This window comes from Triturus cristatus, chromosome 1_2 (genome assembly GCF_964204655.1).
Source record: "Triturus cristatus chromosome 1_2, aTriCri1.1, whole genome shotgun sequence".
Classification (NCBI taxonomy): domain Eukaryota; kingdom Metazoa; phylum Chordata; class Amphibia; order Caudata; family Salamandridae; genus Triturus; species Triturus cristatus.
Window position 1 is genome coordinate 449,272,372 of NC_140580.1, and position 16,707 is coordinate 449,289,078.

The 16,707-nt window shown below is 45.4% G+C and overlaps 1 protein-coding gene across 9 annotated transcripts in view; it reads left to right on the top strand.

The window, feature by feature from the left end:
- The window catches only part of CPEB3 (cytoplasmic polyadenylation element binding protein 3), a 675,133-nt gene that overhangs the window by 431,530 nt on the left and 226,896 nt on the right, over positions 1-16,707 (top strand). The gene's annotated exons all lie outside the window — the stretch shown is intronic.

Genomic DNA, 16,707 nt, shown 5'->3' on the forward strand with positions numbered 1-16,707 from the left:
CAGGGATTGGGAATGCTCAGCTGCTTTGTGTAATGACATATATATATATTGGCTGTACAATTATTTCCATATTTCATTATTTACATGTATAAGTTGTCACTGCATTTTATGGGACACTGGCCCAAAGGCATTGTGACCTCTTGCAAAAACAATTTACCTTTTTCTAAAAATATAGTTATACTGTATTTTATATTCACCTTTAAGCAAAGAATTTTGAAGTAGGTCGTTTGTTTTTCACATTGTTTTTCTATAATCCAATAGTTTAAAATTTTGAATGTTAAATCGGGCCTACTCTAGATCATAACCACCTAAATGTTTTAATTTTACAGATATATTATTTAGCGCAATGTTTGATTTTACTGTTACTGTGAAGATCTTTAAAGCAAGTATACCCTTAGAAAAGAAATCCAAAAGTTATTGATTTTAATCCATATGATCCGGAAAGGACGTGAGCTCTGATAAAATTGAATAGGTGCTTAACATGCCACAGTCATTGCCCTCCCATAGTGTTGCTGTTAGTTTCCAGCTATGAGTCTCATACTCTCCACCCTTAACAGTGATGTTGTTTAAGAGAGCAGCTATTTAGACTCCACTCTTCCAATTTCTTAGGTAAAACGTCTATTTCTCTGTAGGCACTTGGATCTTTTTTTTCCTTTCTTGCCACCTACATGTCTGTGACCTGTGTGGTAATCTCAGGTTGCACCATTTTACTTTAATCTTAATTCATCCAATACCGCATTTAAAATATTTTACCTTTTCTTTCTCACCCTGCTTCTTTATGCCTTCCTCTTTCTTTTTTCTTTCGTTTTTGTCTGATCAGTCCACTACTGTGCATTGTATATTTAGCACTACTTGTGTAAAATATGTATTTTGTTACGTTTTTATCTGACAATCTCCAAATCCAAACTCTTGTCTTTTCTTGACTACTGTTATTTTGTGTGGTTGTACTGCTTTCTTCTGTTTGTCATCCATAAATTATTTTTCTGATGGATACTTCTAACCACTGATTACTCATCTTTTGAGTAAACCCGACGCCAGACTGGATATGGAAGCTTTTCGCATCAGTGCTCTTGCGTGGTGACGGGTGGCGTCGCTTGGCTCTGTGTTGACTTGGTTCCTACCTAGAAGTGACCAGGTGGAGCCAATATAGACGCCCCCACTGCACGCGGACATCAGTTCCTTTCTTTTTGCACCTTCAAATGGAGATCTGAAGCTCAGCTGTTCATTTTTAGGTCTCGCCTGACCCAGCGCATGCGCTGGTCTGGCGAGACTTATTGAGAGGGCTCCAAAAAGTGCTACCAGGCCAACCTAGAGCTACAGTGCATGTGCGCGGGCGCGCTCGCCGCGCTTTGCCGCGATTACTTTCGCTTTCGCGGCCGCAGCGCCGCTTTGATGTTTGATAGTGATCCCGATCACTTTCGCGGCCGCAGGGCCGCTTTGCATAGCCAATAGGTCTCGCTTTTGGGACCTTATAAGTATTTAGTTATGCAACTGTTGCATGGCTAAACACTTATAAGGTCCCAAAAGGCGAGACCTATTGGCTATGCCAATGCTTGTTTATGTTGTTGGCAAATTCTTTTTTTGATTTTAAAAAAGAAACCATTGTGCTAGGGAACTATGTCCCCTCCAAAAACTACAGGATTTAAACCATGCAGGGACTGTGCCAACCCTTGTTTTTGATAGACCCCCTGAGATAGGCCTTTCGTTTTTGGGCTTGGGACACGACTCCAAGCTGTGTGATTAGTGTGTCCAAATGAACCCAAAGGCAATCCAGGACAGGGAAGCAAAACTGTACGTCGCTGAACACTGGAACAGACAGTGGCTGTTCCATTCAAACTTGAGAGCAGTGACTCACTCTTGAGGGCATTCACATAACAGGTCATCGCTGCAATTGAAGATTTCAGGTAAGTCCAGGTCTAAGACGAAGCGGAGACATAAGAAGGCCAAGCAGGACTCATCGCCGTCCCCCGTTGGATGCCTCCGAAGAAGTTGTAAGGGTGTTATGGTGCCACCCAGTCTTGCTTCCTTTTTACAGAGAAGCTGTTTCCACATTTGGTCCTGATGCATCCCGAATGTCCCGGGTCACCCTCAATATCTCAACAGAAGAGGATGTAGCCATACGGCTAGAACGGTCGACCTCGAAGTACCTCGAAGCTGGGGGAACCGGGTTCGAGTCTCAGCAAGGACGCTCAACATCCTGCGATTCTGGGTAAATCACTTAATCTCCCCGTGCCTAACAAAAATGAATGTGTCCTTCTGTAACGAATCTGGTGATATATATAAAGCGCTCTGATACCCGATGTCTCGGGTCTAGTTCACGCTATATAAAACTCTAAAAAAGAAACACCTTCAGGAAGGCCATGTTGTGGATCTGTGGCACCCTCCTGGTTCCCTCTGTCGTGCCTTTGGGCCCCAAAGACCTGCAGGTACTTCCAGTCTGGTTACCATCAGCAGATCCATCCTCTGCATCGTCTGTGCCCCTCTAAGTCTTTTTAGTTCCGCATGGGTGTCAGTGCTGACTTATGCTGCGGTGACAAAATCAGCAGCAGTCCTTTCAACGCTATTATTGATGTCCCCGGAGGAAGACCGTGGACGGATTTTTTTGTGTCTGACTCTGAGCCAAATTCATCTCAGCCTCAACTGAGGTTGCATCTAGCATCCACATTGACATGCCGGGACCCCATTAAATCCGATATTGGCAGAACACTATCCCTGCAGCAGAGCTATCCTCAGGTGCTCCACTAGAGTTTTGCTTTAGATTGTGATCAGAGTCTGCCTCCATTTGAAATTAACAATGCGGATGATGAGGATGTCTTATCCTCACTCTACAATGACAACAGTTTGTATATGGACTTGCATGAGGCAATAGGGCTTTATAAATCTCCTAATACTGTGTTGGTTTTTCCTCCTGGGCCACCAACAGAAGGCTGTGCTTCCTTCGTTGTGGTCATTAGACATGAAGTAGAGGTCTTGGACCCACAACTTCCCTCCATGTAGGTCAAAGCTAACATCCTTCCAGACGTCCTGCAACCTGGACAAGGTTTTTTGTGTGCCATTGTTGCCCTGTAATGAATTCCTGACTGATACATTAATGGGATGTGAGCAAACCTTGTTCTTGCCCACCAGTGAACAAGCAAGTTGCCAGCTGCCACATGTCAGTGCTAGGTGACCCTGATTTACTGACTGAGCATCCGACTCCGGAGAGGCTGATAGTTAAAGCTTCTACCACCAAGGTGAGTCCCAACTCCTTCCCTACAACTTTCCGAGACAGAGCCGAAAAGGATGGAGGCATTCAGGAAACAAATGTTCTCATCAGCCAGCCTAACCTCGCAGTTGGTCAATTCCACTTCACCGATATACGCATGGCCTTTCAGACATGATCAGCAAGATCTTCCTGGCAGCCCCTGAAGACCTTTAGGCCTCTTTGGGGCAAACCATTAAAGATGGCTGATGAGAACACATCAGTCGATCCGGCCTGGACACCACCAGTTGCTTAGGTCGAGCAGTCTGCACCAGCGTGGGCCTTCGTCGCCAGGCATGTATGAGATCCACTGTTTCTTTTCCTTGGGGTATCCAGGCCTCCCTTATGAATATGCCATTTGATGGGTCTTGCTTGTCTGGCAAAAACAAGAATTCTGCCCTGGAACACTTTATCGAGAGCCAAGGTATGTGCCTGGACCATTCAGCCCCTACCAGACAGTTCTCTCAGCAAACCCATCTTTTTTGGAATTCTACAGAGGACTGGCATACAGGCAACCCAGTGTCTGAAATCCATACGATTCCCCTTTCCTCCCCTCACCCACTAGCACAGAAGGCACCCCAGTCCTTTTGGGGCAGCAAATGAGGATCAGGCAGACAGTGTACTGGTCAGCAGAGGCACTGAGTCTCTCAGTCTACCAGCCCTGCAGCAGCAGCCTCCAAGTCGCTTTAACTTGCTCTTAGCGACTCATGACCACACTGGAATTAACACTTTTTCCAAGGTTGGTCAAAGTTGTATCAGGCAGATAGGTCCTCCAAATTGTACAATGGAGCTTCACCCTTCCGTTTCTTTTTAACCTACTACATCTTCCACCCACATCAGAGCAGCTTTCTGAAGAACGTCTTACTGCAGAAAGTGCAGGCTCTCTTGTCCAAATGGGCCACAGAAAGGGTGCTGGCCTCAGAAATAGAGACTGGGTGTTATTCTCACCATTTCCTGGTGCTCAAGAAGGATGGAGGCCTTAGTCTTATTTACACCTTAATCCTTTTATTGCCTTCCAGCAGTAGGACAAAGTTAACATACTCACATTGGCCCAGGTTCTGTCTGCCCTAGATCCAGGTGACTGGATGGAAGCCCTGGACCGGCAAGATGCGTATTTATCTATATCCATTCTGCAGCTCCACAGATGTTACCTGTGGTTCAGTGTAGTCACCTGAAGGATTGAGGGCCTCATACCACAAGTGTCAAGGCTGCTACCACTGTACTGGTACATGGTGTGCCTGTTCTGGACATTTGTCGGACTGCAACATGGATGTCAAAAGCAGACTTTTAAAAAGTTTTCAATACATAGATCTGCAGGTGGGGCGTGGTGCAGGCGTAGCTTGAAGTGGTAGCTCACAATATAATTTACATCATATTGGTGTTCATGAAATCACAATGCAAGTTTGAAAAGGCATACAAATAGAGCACTCAATGATTTAACTGCAAGAGTCCATCATCCCCCAGGCAGTCGTCCTCCCCACTACACTACTTCTGCAACTTCATTCCACGTCCATAGAGGAACATTCGCCCTTCCCCTCAGCCCCCCACTCTTGGCCGTGCTGTGGTCTTCTTTAGTGTCAGGTGTGTGGAACATGCTAGCATCTCTGTGGGAGTGGTTTCATGTGGTGCTAGGTGTTATCACAAGTGTCCATGAAGACTTGTCACTACACCTCTCTTGTGTGCGCCCCTGTGAGAGAATTCAGCCTTCAATGCAGCTACAGTAGCTAGGGGGTACCGGGCATCTCTTCAGGAGTGGAGGGGTCAGGGTTCTGCAATACATCTACTAATGTCTCCAAGTCCCTGGCAACTTCTAGTGACCCTGACCTTGTGTGGCCGCGCACAGCCGTACCACGCCCTCCTAACTCACCCACCTTATTAATTCTCCCTTCCAAAGCATCACCTGGGCCCCCTCGGATCTTTCCAGCTTATTGTGATTTCCCCCTTTGCAATAATAAAGGCCATATCTTGGAACCTACTCGTAGCCTTGATTTTGGCAGTGTGCAGGAACCAGCTCAAAAGAAGGTGTCCAGGGGTACTTGGAACTTCCCTCTCAGTGACCTCAGCCAGCACTCCCGTAAAGCTCTCACAGTAATCCGCAAAATGTGGGCATTCCCAGAACATGTGCAAAACTTTGGCTCCGACCTCTCTGCATCTTGGGCACCTCGCTCCTTCCACTGCGAAGTACTTATTAATCCTTCTGATGGTGAGATACGCTCTATGCAATACATAGAATTTGATAAGTTTAAAATGGGCATGTCTAGATTACTTGGGTATTTGTTCTAAAATAGTTCAAGTCTTCCTCCCAGCGAGCTCTTAGGGTGCCTAAGGGCAGCATCATGTCTCCCCGTAGTCTTTTATATAAAGTAGTAACAGTTTTAAAAGCTCCAGATGAGGTGACCAAGTAATGACCGCCTTGAGCGTGAGGCAGCTCCGCCAAGCCCGTCTTCCAGTATCTGCGAATAGCTGTCGTTACCGTGCCATGAAGGATGAAATGGCCCTGAGTTCAGGTCATGCTACAAGCGGACGGGAGGAGCATTTCCACCTCAAAGAGGCCATGTGGAAGCTTAGCCAGGAATGTCATCTGGATGTCGGGGAATACAGTAATATCATCCACATTAGGAAAGTGAAGCCTTTCGATCGTTCTAGCAAGTTTGTGAAGGTCAGGGACAAAAGGGCTTTTATCCTTACCAGGGATAGGTGTGCCTGCCAACCACTGTGTCCGCCATTGGAGCTGGGCCACAAGATAGTTCTCAAAGTTAGGAACAGCCAACCCACCTTCCACTGATGGCCTCTGAAGTGTGACAAAGCCACTCTCCTGTGGCCTTAGCCCCATATGAAGCTTGTAATAAGAGTGTCGATATCACGGAAAAATGTCCGAGGAATCCAGATCTACAACACTACAAAGAAATATAGCAGGCAGGGAGAGTAATGCCATGCGGCCCTCGCTGACAGGCGTAGTGTTTTCCAGAGTTCAATGCTGGAACGGGGTGCTCAAATAGTCTTGCACACATTGACCTCCAGTAGATCTGCAGGATTGTGATAGCTGCAATGTGGGTGTCAATGCACACCTCATGAAGCACCTACTGCCTTGACAGCCAGATCTAGCGAGAAGAACATTTTGCCTGTTTGTTCCTGCAGGTCTTTTTGGTCTGAGCCCATTCCACTGACCCTCCAAGTTGGGAAGGACTGCTTTGGTTTGTGCTTAGGTGAGGAATTGGTGGTTAGAAGTATCCATCAGAGGAACAAGTTACTTACCTTTTGGTAATGCTCTTTCTGGTGATACTCTATCCGCAGATTCTTCTGTGCCCTCCGACTTTCTCGTTTTGTGGAATGGTCTCTCTTCCTACCTAAGAAGGTCCCAAGTTGGTTATCTGAGCACTGGTCCCTCTGAATAAGTTTTGGCCTCTACATCAGAATTAAGAAAATAACTGACTTTAGCTCATAGAGGTAGTGTCTACACTGGGTGGGACGTAGTCCGTGTGGAGCTGCAAGAAGTCACTTATCGGTGCTGTGAAAAACATTCGAATCCAGTCTGGCACATATGGATTATTCTAACAGTGAAGAATCTGCAGTTACATAGAGTATCTACCAGAAAGACTGTTACTGGAGGTAAAAAAAATCCTACTACATGACCCTGTCAGCTACTATGTCAATGTCTTACTCTTCTCAAATATCTCTTTATTTTGCATATCTTCAATAGTTGTCTGTAGTTTGCAGTTTTATTTTTCCTGTATTTGTTCTTTGTCCGTATTTTTCTTCATCGTCCCACTTTGACCTGCTGGCACTGCCAAATCGCACTGCATTTCCTACACTTTGCAATATCACTACATTTTAGTATCCATATCTCTTATCTGGAAGTTGTGTAGAAAAGTGGGACCAAAATGACCCCTCTTTGTTCCATTACCAAGCCTTCTATGATCAAGAAAGGCACTACACTGCAGAGTACTCAGAGGACTGATGTGCTACCAGGGCTAATGTGAGCCTGACAGCCAGTTTCCCAGGGATGAGTGGACATCACCTGAAGTCTTGGTTTTCTGCTGGAGGAGCTGTGTGCCTGCCTTAAAGTGCCTAGAAGCGTGTCTGCCTGCTATGAGAGGGAAGGAGCCTGACCCTGTAGGAGAAGAGACTGTCCAAGAAATAACAAGCTCATTTCATCCCCGTTGGCTATGTGTAACACAGCCATATTCCCGAAGAAGGGCCATTTGGGACTGCATGACTACTGAGGGCCCAGTGGGGGCAACAACTGCAGAATTGTTGAAGATCCGAATGGGGCTACAACATTCAAATTGCAGAAGGCAGAGTTGGGGCTGCATTTGCTGAACAGTCAGCCCAGACGTGGGCTCCAAATTGCAAATGCGGAGAACCCACCTGGGACTATACCTACCTTCACCTGTACAGGATCACACCTCTCTGGGACTGCTAATAGCCGAGCTAAAGTCTGCATCTTTCGCGCAGGGCCCAATGCCATCCAGCAGCTTGGCACCTCTTGGTGCCTTTCACGGATAATATATTTGTTCAGGAATTCTGAGTCACGTTATATTCTTGATTGGGTGACAGGGGCAATCCCTGTGAGAAAGTGGCTCTGTATATACTGTCCCCAAATAGGTACAGGGTGTACAGAGTCCACAGTCCACAGTCCCCAGAGAATGTGCTTGTTTTATTTTAGAACCAACAATTGGAATTAAAATATACTTTCTCAGAATGAGATGCTTTATATAAATACTTTTGCAATATGCAATTGACTTTTGTAAACAGTTACAAGTGGTTGCAATAGGCAACACTATTTTAAACACAATAATGCATTGAGTTCAATGGAAGTTTCATGTTATTTGCCACAGATTACTTTTAGGATTACTTTTGGAATTCCAGGACTGGATCCTAGATTCAGTCCTGGGTCGGTACTTGGAATCAAGTGATAAAAGTCGACTTAATTACTGTGATGATTTTTAGACAATATTTTGCTATTTTAAAAGTTGACACTTGGAAAATATTTCATAGAAAACAGTCAATGATTCCCTATGGCAGAAAACTCAAGTTACAGGTATAGTATGTTCTTGTTACTTTTGTAATCCAGTACTGGGTGCCTAGACTCAGTACTGGGACCTTTATCCAAAACAGGTAAGTAATTAAGTTTTCAGATATTATACGATTTTTAAAGAATATTTAAAGATTGCAGAAATTGACAGAAGAAATTTCACAGAAAAACAGTCAATGATTTCCTATGGAAAAAAATTGGGTTACTGGTAAGTACAGTTGTAAGTAGTTTTCAGAGTCAGTGCTGGGCACCAAGATCCAGCACTGAGAGCTCACCTAAGAGCAGGTGAGTATTTTCGTTTTCGTTACTCGGCTGATTTTTGGTGAATATTTTTAGTTTTGGAAAGTCCACACTTAGAAGAAATTTCAGGAAAAAGCCAGTCAATGTTACCTTATGAAGAAAATTGAGTTATCGGTTTAAAGGTAAGTACTCGACTGGCAGAGTTGAGGTTCTGGGCATAGACTCGGAGGTCCCCCAGGGTTAGGTAGGTACAGTTGGTTCACTCCCAGCGGCACTAGGGCGGCCGGGTGCAGAGAGAGTTAGGCCCAATGTTATCCTATGAGGGATAGGGGGGCCTTGGTTGGTGGCTGCTGACTAGCAGGCCATGCGGCCGTGGGAGCTGGCCTCCTGGTCACTTACTCAGGGCAAGTGGGGAAGTAGATAGGTGTAGAGGTTGCACTGCCAGGGCCACTCGTGCGGCTGGGTGCAGGGTGCTTTTGAGCCTTCGGGCGCTCAATTGATTTCAATGGGAAATCTCCGGTTTAGAAAAAGACTGCAAGCTCGGGGACGAGGATTCTTCAGGTGCCACCATCACTTTGAGAGGTAAGTTGGGTAGTTGGAGGATAGGTAGGTACCCCAGGATTGGGCACAGGGGGCCGCGGGGTGCAGGGGTGCCTTTTGGTGTCGGGAAATCTTACCCTCTGTTGATCGCGGTTGGGGGGGCACCTTGTTCTGTGGCTGCATGCTTCTTCAGGAGTGTCGAGGGAGGTCCTTGGGTGCCGGACTCGGGGTCACAGTCGCCGTGGGGTCGTCCTCGTGGTCTTTGTTCACTCCGGCACAGGCCAGGCTTGGCTGGTGCAGTGTGCTGGGTTCGCGGTTCCGGGCTGCTGCCAGGGATTGGAAGTAGATTTTGAGTAGAGCCTCTACTCATGGGAGTCCCAGGGACTTAGAGTCAAAAGGTAGCCAGGTCCTCCGGGGTTTGTGAGGTTGCTGGTCACAAGAGATGCCGGGTTGGAGCAGGAGCAGGTTTGAGGGTCGACAGGCCGGTAGGGCTGGGGCCAAAGCAGTTGGTATCTTCCTCTTCTTAGCAGCTGCACGGCAGGTCTTCTATCTTCTAGCTCTTCTTCGAATGTTGGAATCTGCGGAAGGAAGGTTCAGGGTGCCCCTAAATACTAGATTTAGGGGCGTTACAGGTAGGTGAAGGGCAGGGACCAATGGGTTCCTGTCCTGGGGTTGGTACACCCCCTATCCTGCCTCTCTCCTGTGGGAGGGGGGGCAGTAGCCTAGTCCTGATATGGTAGGGCTTCCCATCTTCAAGATGGCGAGAGCCCGGAGATGTGCTTCACCTCGCATCTCCCACCTGAGGGGTGGTGTTGGCAGGTTGGCACATCCCCTGTCCTTATTTGGGGTTTCTGGCCAAGCTTCCCGCCAGAGTGGGGGGTTGCAGTGGCCTGGGGAAGCTCACAGAGGCGGCATGCCTTTGAAGCTTTCCCCTGCCCATCCTGGGGGAGGAGATTTAGCACCTCGCCCAGGATGTGCATTGTTGCAGGCCCAGGAGAGCAGGGGCTCTCCTACCCAGCGGTCCAGCAACATGTCTGCTTTGTGGCAGCCTAGGCAGCCTCAGAACAGACGTGGATTGTAGGTTAGGTTTTTAGGGGGCATCTCTAAGATGCCCTCTGGGGTGCTCGGTACATTAAATCCTACACTGGCATCAGTGCGGGTTTAATGTGCTGAGAAGTTTGCTACCAAACTTCTCAGTCTTCAGTGTTGCCATTACGGTGCTGGGGAGTTCATGTTTGACGAGCTCTCAGCACCATGTGCTCTTAAATGGCAGCACTGCACTTACAGTGCCCAGGAATGGACCTGGGTTCTGTAGGGGCACAGGGCTCCTGCTCCTGTGCCCACACCATTGGCATAGGGCACCCAGCTAGAGGGGTGGCTGATATATGCCATGGCAGTGTAGGTGATCGGCATGGCACACAGGGATGTGTGCCATGTCGACTCTTTGTTTTGTCTTGCACCCAGACACCCAGCCTGCAAGGGCAGTGTGTGTGTGTAAGGGTACCGGGCCTCTAAGGGTGGCACAATGAGTGCTGCAGCCCTTAGAGGCCTTCCCTGGTCACAAGGCCCTGGGTACCTAGGGTACCATTTACCAGGGGCTGACATGTGGCCAGGGTTTGCCAATTTGGGTGTTGTGTGTTTAAGGAAGGAACATAGGCCCTGGGCACCTGATTGGCAGGAGTCCAGGGCACACTCAGTCAAAGTACATTCAGCAATTCAGCAAAAAGTGGCACTTTCTCACAATCCCCCACTGGAAATTACAATTATTCCTAAACGACATACTTCCGCTTCCGAAATGACATCTAGTTAAACACTCAATTTCATTTGTTCTCTCCAAGTACATCTTTTTGTTTATACGGCGGTATGTTCTATTTTCTACCTAGGAGTACACTCTTCTTACTGGGCTCTCTTCATTTAACCTTATGCAGTCGGCGTACAACGATTCTTTCACTTAATGCCAAGTCCCGTCTCTACAATCGGGCGTCTATCTCCTGTTTAGCGCTAAATTGAGTGTATAAATGGATGTCATTTCGGAAGCGGAAGTATGATGTTTAGGAATAATTGAAATTTCCAGTGGGGGATTGCCTCTGTCACCCAGTCAAGAATATAATGCGACTCCAAATTCCTGAACAAATATATTATCCGTGAAAAGCAAACAAATCGTGGTTGTCATATAATTAAAGTCCTGAAGAAGGTGGTTTTATCGAATTTTGTCCACCGAAACGCTGCGTCGACAACTTCTTGGTTTTGGTTACTGTATTTTTTTCTTTTACATATGGACAACCATATGTTTGTGTTATTTTAATTGAGATATTGATGATTTAATGTGTTTTTAACTTATTTACATTGATGTATAAATTTTGTCTCTGGATATATTAAGAGATCATTTTGTGATCAAGTACCAGAAATTGCCAGGCTGTGTTTTTAATAGGTATTGCTTTTAATATTTGTAAACTACTATGATAATAAATTGTTACATTATTACATATAGTTGGGTTCAGTTATCTAGGTCTGTGTGGTAAAAGTACGAATAAGGGAGTGCTTGATGTGTAAGAATATATAGTGTCACGTGGGGGACACCGTTTTCATTTGCTTATTGACCCTGTCCCCTACGTTTTATAAGGGTACCTCTCACATTTTTGTGAAGTTAATTATACATCCACCAATTCATGGTGCTTTTGTGTCAGTGTGGTTGTTCCATTGTCTTGTTCCTCTATATATCTCGGACTGGGTATTGCATCGTATAAGATCATTCAGCCATTCATCAGTTTTTAATTCAGGAGCAAACTGCCCCGCCTCAACGCATTGTTACCCATCATCGTTTTCTCCTTTAGCTAGTAGATAGCTAAAAGATCGGGCTCCCATCCTGGTTCTTGGGATTCTTGGCACCTTGACCAGACGAGCTCCTGCAGATCTTAGATTACGTGCAGGTATGTAAGGAGTAATCATGGATCGAAGGTAGCTCGGGACCTTGTTCCGCAAAATGTAGCAGTAGCACATGACCACCTAGGTAATCCTCTTATCCACTGCCAGCCTAACTGAGGGCTGTCAAGTAGTACCATCAGTAGTGACTCTATCACATCTACAGCACCTATTGTTTCCAATCTCGACCATACCTATACTGTGCAATGAACTTTGTGTATATCCCCCCTAACCCCACGCCCCTTTGGCCTAGTGGGTGGTTTCATGAAGACAGTATTTGATGGGGGCAGGCTGCCAAGCCTTTTTCCAGGTCATAATGTGGGGCCTTCCTGATTTTATGAAACCACTGATGTGCAAGCTATGCCTGTGCTACTAAATAATAGATCTCAAAATTTGCTGCTGCATACTTCCAGAGTGGTATGGTACTTTTATAGTCTTACAGCTTATTCTAGACTGCTTTCCTGCCCATACTAATTTCACTTTCAGGGAGTTTAGCTGGTCAAAGAACAGGGGAGGGGAATGTTTTGAAAAAGGTATAGTAATTGGGATAATACTACCATCTTCATAATGACAATACTGCCAGCCATCGATATGGTCAGTCTATTCCATTTCTCAATGTTAATATACATTTTGTCTATTTATACCCAAAGTAACCACAGTATAGTGTGTCAATGTTCTAGTGAAATTGTTTTTCCCAAATATCGGACTAGGACCTCACTCAACTGTAGAGGGTAGTTCAAGGCAGTGGTGGCAGTGTTTCCTGTTAGGGGCATCGTAATCCAGTTTATTGTGATGCTCGTCCCTCTGCCATAGGTAATATTCTCTCCAATTATGGATTAGAGCAATATCTCGAAGTCCTTTACCAAAAGCAATATATTATCAGTGTATAATGACAATACAATCTTATGGTTGCCAAATTGTATACCTTTATCGCTATGGAATTTTCTAATCAGATTAGCCCAAGGCTTGACTGCTAGCACAAACAGGATTGTCAGCAGGAGACAGCCCTGTCTTTTGCCCCTGTTCATTTCTATTGATGTGGAGAGCATGCTCTGCATCTTTATACTGGCTTTGGGCTGGTTCTATAAGCTCCTGATCCATCCCACCATGCCGCAAAACAATCCCATTCACTCCAGGGTGGTAAACAAAAATGCCCACTCCATGTAGTGAAACATTTTGGTATTGTCTAGGAATATTGTTGCTGCTCTGATGTGTGGGTCTATTTAATGTGTGACAGCAAATAGTGTTCTCAAATTACCAACTGTTGTTCTACCAAGTATAAACCCAGATTGATCTGGCAGTACCATGCCGTGTAGTAGGAAATCAGTCTAGCAGCAATTAATTTTGCAAGTATCTTATGAATATTTCTTAAGAATAATGGTCTGTTCAAGTTGCTGGCATGTGGAGGGCTGCCAGGCTTTTGGAGATAACAGTAGCTGAGCGTAGTGTTGGTGCCATTTGAATCCAGCCTGTGCTTCTTTGTACATCGGCAATAAAAAAGGAGCAACTTCATTAACATTCTTTATAAAACTCATTTCTAAATCCATCGATTCCAGGGACCTTGGCCTTTTTTCCAAGTCCCTAACGGTATTTTTCACTGCTGCAAGCGTAAGGAGAGTATAGTGTCTCTCGCTCAGGTGCTTCTACCCAACTTCCAGGGGCTTTTTCTAAATAATTATTTATATCCTTGGTGCACTACGGACCTTTAGAATCAAATAGTTCAGAGAAGTATCGGGAGAAAACTTCTACTATGTCTGCAGAGCGATATTGTGTGTTGCCGTCCTCTGGTACTATTGATACTCCAACCGATGCTGTCCACTGTGGTCTAGTAAGAGTAGCTAGTGTGCGTCCTGGTCTTTCACTCTCCCTCCTATATTCTGGCAGAGGCATATTTACTGAGAAACTTAATTTCCATTTCTGCTTCTTTTTTGACGTCCTATAATTGGACATGTTGGTCTTGCACTAGGTTCAGCTGTCCTGTATACCTAGATGTATTTTCTTATTTTTTTTGCACTGCTTCTAGCACAGATAGCCTCTTATGTATGGACTTCAGTATGCCATGCCCCTTGGCTTTCCCTTCTAGTAATTGCTTTAAAACTTCCCAAAGTGTATCATACATGTACACTGAATGTTGATTTGTGTCTTGCATGTAAGAATGCCTTGCCTAATGTCTGAATACACTGTCTAGTAGCATAGTGGGCTGGGATCTCCACACTCCATTAACCTGGGAGTGATTGGAGTATGTTTGTGGCCGGTGCACTATGTCCCATGTTCAGCTCACAACATATCTAGTGTTAAGCCAGTAATATAGCCTGCAGCTGTGTTGTACACTGAGGAACAGCATGTATGTTCTCTCTGTCCATGCTATGTTGTGATCGCCTTATACCAACCATTTTGCTATTGAAAGTAGAGCCTCCCGGGACCTGGGGTGACTTCTGTCTCTATTACGAGTATTATCTTGTATTGTGAGTAGCGTTAAGTTGTAGTCCCCTTCCGAAATTAGTGTACTCGTTTCTACCTTCCTGAATTGCATCCTAACCTCAGCAAAACATTCAAGCTTATCATATTTGGGGCCATATGTGTTAATGCAGACCTGCATCTGGCCTGCACTCCTAGGGTGCGCAGGAGCAGAGCGGGGGGTGCTCTTTTAGGTCCCTGTCCCCAGCCCTATGGAACTATATTCCACTCACGGCGCGCAGCACACAAGATCACTGGGCATTTGGAAAACAGATCAAAACCTGGCTGTTTTCATCCATCTAGCACACGTGTGTGCATGCTGCGCTCTTGTTCCCTTGGCTTTTAGAAACAGACTATACGTGGCTGTCTTTCCATCTGGCAAGCATCACTTTCCCTGGTCACCTGTCCGTGAGTGCTGGGACGCCCTGATTTCGGGGCAGCCATGCGCTATACAAGCACTCCTAACATAACATAAATGTTCCATGCATCATCTGCAACAAACCTTGTAGTATCAGATACCAACCACCTGGATCAGCCACTGAGAGCACAAGGCTTTAGTGCACTCCTTTTCTGATGAAAACAGCCACTAACTTTGGATATGTGGAACAGGATGCAAATAATCTATGTGCACTCCAGTCCTGGCAAAGTTGAGTTCTCCATCTCAGGAGAGGTGTGTCTCTTGTAGCCCAGTATATCTATATTATGCCTAATTGCATAGGCTAGTTTCTTGCGGGTTTTCTTAGGATTATTCAGTCCACATGCGTTCTGCATCATAAATGTGAGTTTCAGTATTGGATCGCCCTCCCTCGACATGTCGGACAAATGTTACCCCATAGCCAACTGTTGCCGACAATGGTATATCGCTTCTTCCCCTCACCCCTCCCATGAGCACCCTCACAGTGATAACCATAAAAGTGCAAACTAGTCAAAGAGAAATACTGGAAGGCAGCAAGTAAAGAGAATCTCATTAATGTCCACATTGGATACCATTGAAGTCTTTCCCCCCCCCCCCCCCCCCCCCCCCCCTCCCACTTGAAAAATAAAAAATAGTAGTTTGGTGCCTTCAGAAGTGTGTATGAAATATAGCTCACCGTATAGCTTCTGCATGTGTGCTTCTTATAGTCACAACAAATCATAAAGTTTAGCTCATTTACCACATAGCTAGCAGCACTAAAGTACTATTTTAGGGCCCCAGTTCCACTGTCTCATATCCAGAAGTGTAAAGAGAGTAGGACTACTTCCTGCAAAGTTTATTAAATCGCAGTTTTATGGTAGTTCAATGTTTCTATGCTGCTGATGGAGCCACAGTCCCATTATTCAGTTAGTATTATGCCACATCACCAAGTGTTTGTAATTGAGGAGACTTATTGGACACTCGCCTGGTTCCTTTTCTCTGGACTGATTTATTAATAAATTTACAGCAGGCTGATGATCCACAAACACATGCATCTTTCCCGCCCATGTTGCAGGATATATCATAGAGTATTGAATTTCATGAAAATTCTTTTTCACTGGCACAGACTTGCGACAGGCCTCTTGGTCTCCTTGTGTTAAGTCTGGATAAATGGAAACCATCACTGATGTCTCGTTTTTCTCAAGTCAGCTGCAATTTTTGTCACGATCCTGATAACCCTGGAGTTTGGCTACAATAGTGTGGGGGCGGAGCACTCATCTTTGGTCTTGGGGCAAGAGATCAATAAGCACTTTCAACCAAATAGAAGTGTGATAAATTTGCACAATCAAAATTTTCAGCCAGCATTTCCTCAATACAGTCTTCTGCTTACACCAATGCCATTGATTGTGGTATTTCAGCAATGCTACGGTGCATCTTCTCGATCTGACCTCTAAGTCTTTGTTGCAAAGTTTAATGCACTCTAAATTACCAACCATCTCTTTCTGTGCCTCAGTCACTCTGACCACATCATCTTCTGTTTCTGATATACAGCTTTAACCCATGTCCATGTGAAAAGTCTTTTGGTCTAGGCAATCTTTCATCTCAACCAGAGAATGAGTGTCTGTTTTGCTATTGATAGTGGTGAGACTCCTCTTCATCTCCAGTAGAAATGTCTTTGCATCCTAATCCTGCATTGTATCAGTTGTTTCTTCCCTCATTCAGGGTTGCCCACCTTTTGCGCCTTTTTCATGTATTTGTGCCACTTTTTTGGAGTCCATTGTTAGATGGTGTTACTAATGGTTGATTTTGCCTATGATGTAACCCCAGCCAATCCAGCAACAGCCACACCATAGGCCTAATGGTCTGTCTGTGTTGATA